Source organism: Callithrix jacchus, chromosome X, assembly GCF_049354715.1.
Source record: "Callithrix jacchus isolate 240 chromosome X, calJac240_pri, whole genome shotgun sequence".
NCBI classification, from domain to species: domain Eukaryota; kingdom Metazoa; phylum Chordata; class Mammalia; order Primates; family Cebidae; genus Callithrix; species Callithrix jacchus.
In genome coordinates this window covers 51,156,813-51,162,273 of record NC_133524.1, presented here as the reverse complement: position 1 = coordinate 51,162,273, position 5,461 = coordinate 51,156,813, and positions in this window count along the sequence as shown.

The following is a 5,461-nucleotide window of genomic DNA, read 5'->3' as shown; positions in this document are numbered from 1 at the left end:
TCAAGAGCAACTAACAAGTGTACATTAGTTCATCTTTTGAAGCATAATTTTTCTCTCTTTAGTCCCCATTCTTATTAAAAACAAATGATAGAACTGATTTGTTTATAAAATGAACTTTATTTCATTTTATAATTTAATAATTATTTCTCACATAGACTTTTAAAATTGACTTTGATGGAACTCTGTTCCATAAAAAATCTCATATAAAACTTTTTTAAAGCTGAGCCCAGCCATGGGTTTGTACCCTCAAATACCTATGATTTGGGTAAATTCCTCTCCTTTTGAGGTCCCAAGATATCTTGGGGCTCCTGGGCCTTTCAGAAAGTGACATCCTTTACTTTACAGGTCAGGAACCTTGTACAGGGACTGTGTAGACAAGGTATGAGGCCAGATTTCCCAAGGGGCTTTTATTGGCTCTGTAAGTCAACTTTGATTCTTTAAAGAAAGCATGCCATTCCAGTGAAAGCCTTCCCAACACTGAATATTTTCCATTTTCTTAAATTACAGTCATCCTAGTAGGTATAAAGAGACATCTCATTATGTCTTCCATTTGCATTTTCCTAATGACTAATGATATTGAACATTTTTAATATTTTTATTGCCATTTATATATCTTCTTTGAGGAAATACCTATTCAAGTTTTTCTCACATTTTTTAATTGGGTTGTTTACGTTGTTGAGTTGTAGGTTTTCTTTATATATTCTGAATGTTAAATGCTTGTCAGATATGATTTTCAAATATTTTCTCTCATCCTGTAGGTTGTCTTTTTACTTGTTTTTTTTTTAGACGGAGTCTCGCTCTGTTGCCTAGGCGGGACTGCAATGGCACAATCTTGGCTCACTGCAAGCTCTGCCTCCCCAGGTCAAGTGATTCTCCTGCCTCAGCCTCCAGAGTAGCTAGAATTACAGGCACACACCACCATGCCCAGCTAATTTTTGTATTTTTAGTAGAGACAGGGTTTCACCATGTTGCCCAGGTTGGTCTTGAACTCCTGGCCTCAAGTAATCCACCCATGTTGGCCTCCCAAAGTGCTGGTATTACAGGCGTGAGCCACTGTGCTCGGCTTTACTTTCTTAATAACATCCTTTAAACCACAAAAGTTTCAAATTTTGATGAATTCTAATTTAGTTATTTTTCTTTTGTTGCTCATGCTTTTGGTGACATATCTCACAAGGTCAACAGATAGAGACCATCCTGGTCAACATGGTGAAACCCTTTCTGTACTAAAAATACAAAAAATTAGCTGGGCATGGTGGCGCCTGCCTGTAATCCCAGCTACTCAGGGGGCTGAGGCAGGAGAATTGCCTGAACCCAGGAGGCGGAGGTTGCGGTGAGCCAAGATCGCGCCATTGCACTCCAGCCTGAGTAAACAAGGGCGAAACTCCGTCTCAAAAAAAAAAAAAAATCCATAGCCAAATCTGAGGTCATGAAGATTTCCTTCTTTAAGTATTTTATGATTTTTACTCTTATATTTAAGTCATTGATCAATTTTGAGTTAATTTTTGTACATGGTTTGAGGTAGGAGTGCAAACCCCCCCTTTTTTTTTTGCATGTAGAAATCTAGTTGTCTGAAAACCATGTATTGAAGAGACTATTTCCCCATTGAATAGGCTTGACACCCTTGTCAAAATAAATTGGGTATACATGTATGGGTTTATTTATGGACTCTTGGTTCTATTCCATTGAGCTATATCTCTCTCATTGTGGCAGTAGCATACTGTTTTGATTACTGTAGCCTTTTAGTAAGATGTGAAGTCTGGAGTGTGAGTCCTCCAACTTTGTTCTTTCAGAAGATTATTTTGGCTTTTCAGGGCTTTTGCAGCTCCACAGGAATTTAAGAATATGCTTTTCCATTTCTGCAAAGAAAAAATGGGGGCTGTTGGAATTTTGGTAGATTCAATACAATTATTGAATCTGTAAGCCTCTTTGGGTAGTATTGGCATCATAACAACATTAACCCTTCCTATACATGAACGTGAGATGTCTTTCCATTTATTTAGGTCTTTAATTTCTTTCAGCAATGTTTTGTAATTTTCACTGCACAAGTCTTTGACCTGCTTGGTTAAATTTATTTCTAGATATTTTATTATTTTAGATGCTACTGTAAATGAAATTGTCTTCTTAATTTCTTTTTCAGATTCTCCATTGCAGGTATATAGAAACACAACTGATTTTTGTGTGTAGGTCTTGTACCTGGCAACTTTGCTGAATTCTTTAATTAGCTTTATTAGCTTTCTTCTGGTTTCCTTGGCATTTTATTTACATTGGATCATATCTGCAAACAGAGATAATTTTACTTATTTATTTTCAACTTAGATGCCTTTAATTTCTTTTTCTTGTTTATCTGGCTAGAATTTTCAATACAATGTTGAATAACAGTGATGAAAGTGGGTAGCTTTGTCTTGTTCCTGATCTTAAAAGGAAAGCATTCAGTCTCTCACAATTCAGTATGGAATTCACTATGGTTCTGTGTAAATGCCCTGTAACATGTTGAGGAATTTCTCTTCTAGTCCTAGTTCTGAGTGCTTTTTATCTTAACAGAGTATTGGATTTTGCAAATGCTTTCTCTGCATCATTGGAGATGATCATGCGGATTTTTTCTCCCATCTACTAATGTGGTTTATTACATTGATTGATTTTTCTCTATGTTGTGCCACTCTTGCATTCCTGGAATAAATCAGTTTAGGTCATTTGTGTGTTTCAAGTAATTTATCTATTTCATCTACGTTATTAAATACTTTGGTGTACAATTGTTTATAGTAGTATTCTTTTATAATCCATTTTTATTTCTGTAAGATCAGTAGTAATGTCCCCACTTGATTATTTTATTTATTTATGTCTTCTCTCTTTGTCAGATAGCTAAATATTTGTTGATTTTGTTGATCTTTTTAAAGAACTAACTTTTGGGTTCATTGATTCTCTTTCTGTTTTTCTATTCTCTGTTTTCTTTTTCTCTATTCTGGTCTTATTTCCTTCTTTCTGTTAGCTTTTGTTTTAGTTTTCTCTTCTTTTTCTAGTTCTTCAAAGTATAAAGTTAGGTTATTGATTTGAGATTTTTTTCTTTTTTAGTGTACGCATTTACAGCTATAAATTTCTCTTTAGGCACTACCTTTGCTGCACCCCATACATTTTGGTGTGTTGTGTATGTTCACTAAAGTGTCTGCTCCTTAGCTTATATATAGCTGCCAGTGTTTTGACAGTGATTTCCTTGAATGCCCATAGCTTAAAATGAACAAACAAACAAGCAAACAAACAAATGCCTTTTCCAGTCTTAGCAGGCTGGCTAATGATCAGCCCAAGCTGAAAGCTTAGGGGCATCTCAGCTCTTTTCTGAGCATGTGCCTTTCCCTAGGCATGCATGTGGCCTTCCTAATTCCCCTGTATGAGTGGTACTTTTGAATGTTTCAAATTTCGCAAAGAAACTCTCCCAAGCTTTTATTCCCAGGCCTTAGGCAATCTAATATACATGTGTATGTATGTGTGTGTGTGTGTGTGTGTGTATATATATATTGTATTTAGAGACAGGGTCTCACTTTGTCACCCAGGCTGGAGTGCAGTCGCTCACTGGATCCTTGAATTCCTGGGCTCAAGTGATTCTCCTGCCTCACCCTTCCAAGTAGATGAATATACAGGTGCACACCACTACACCAGATATTTATTTTTATAGTTTTTTGTAGAGATGAGGTCTCACTATGATGCTCAGAGTGGTCTTGAACTCCTGGGTTCAAGCAGCCCTCCCACCTCCACTTCTCAAAGTGGTGGGGTTACAAATGTGAGTCACTGTTTCTGCCTAATTATAAATTTTTAAAGTAATCTTTTGGCTCAGGCATCTGTGGGTTGTCAGTTCAACTTTCAGTGTTTTTGAGCAATGACAAGTACTTTTTCAGCCTGAATTTCAAGCCAGGTGAAACAGAGATGAGCACCTTGTGTCTGTCCCTCAGGTAGCCTCTCTCTAGACGGGTTAGAATACACATACTCAGTAGTTTGGAAATAAAGTTTTCTCTTCTCTTTCTGGAATCAGGGACCAAGACCCCACACTGAGAATGTGAGCTAAAACTACTGCTGCACAGAGGAGAAGGTGAGGTAAGGGCAAGTAAAAGTGCCACAAAGTTCCCCTACCACTTTGAAGTTACATTTTTCATTAAGTATTCACTTGGTTGCTGCAAACCCTTAATTGTTTTCCAGAGTTAAATTGGTTCTTTTTTTAAAAAAAATTAGTATTTGTGGGTACACAGTAGGTATATATACTTATGGGGTACATGAGATATTTTGATATAGACATACAATGGGTAATATTCATTGTTATAATTTGGACATCTGCCCCCCCCCAAATTTCATGTTGAATGATAATCCCCAATGTAGGAGGTGGAACCTGGTGGAAGGTTATTGGATCATGGGGGTAGATCCCTCATGGTTTGGTGCTGTCCTCACTATAGTGAGTGAGATCTGGTCATTTAAAAGTCCTCAAGGATCTAGAAATAGAAATTCCATTTGACCCAGCAATCCCATTACTGGGTTTATACCCAAAGGATATGAAAAAGCTAAATCTAACCCAAAAGTTTATCAAGACATACCTGAATAATCTGTATATCCAAAAAATGAAACACTACCCAGCAATATTAAAGAGCAATCCCATTACTGGGTATATACCCAAAGGATTATAAATGGTTTTATTATAAAGATACATGCACACATATGTTCATTGTGGCATTGTTTACAATAGCAAAGACCAGGAACCAATCCAAATGCCCATCAATGATAGACTGGACAAAGAAAATGTGGCACATATACACCATGAAATACTACACAACCATAAAAAATGGTGAGTTCATGTCCTTTGTAGGGACATGGATGAATCTGCAAACCATAATTCTCAGCAAACTGACACAAGAACAGAAAATCAGATACCACATGTTCTCACTCATAGGCAGGTGTTGAAGAATGAGAACACATAGACACAGGGAGGAGAGCATCACACACTGGGGTCTGTTGGGGCAGGGTTAGGGGAGAGACAGCTGGGGAAGGGAAGGGTGGGGAGGAATAACGTGGGGAGAAATGCCAGATATGGATGATGGGGTGATGGAGGCAGCAAACCACTTGCCATGTATATACTTATGAACAACCCTGCATGATCTGCACATGTACCCCAGAACCTAAAGTACAATAAAAATAAATAAATAAATAAATAAAACACCACCATTTAATTTAAAATTCAAGAACGTTGCAACCACACACACACAAAAAGTGTTGGCACTTCCCTCCCCACCACTTTCTCCCTTTTGCTTCTGCTTCTGCCATGTGACGTGCCTGTTCCTGCTTCACCTTCTGCCATAAGTAAAAGTTCCCTAAGGCCTCCCCAGAAGCCATGTGATGTCAGTGTCATGTTTGTACACCCTGCAGAACAGTGAACCAATTAAACCTCTTATAAAAATAAATGACCCAGTCTCAAATATTTCTTTAT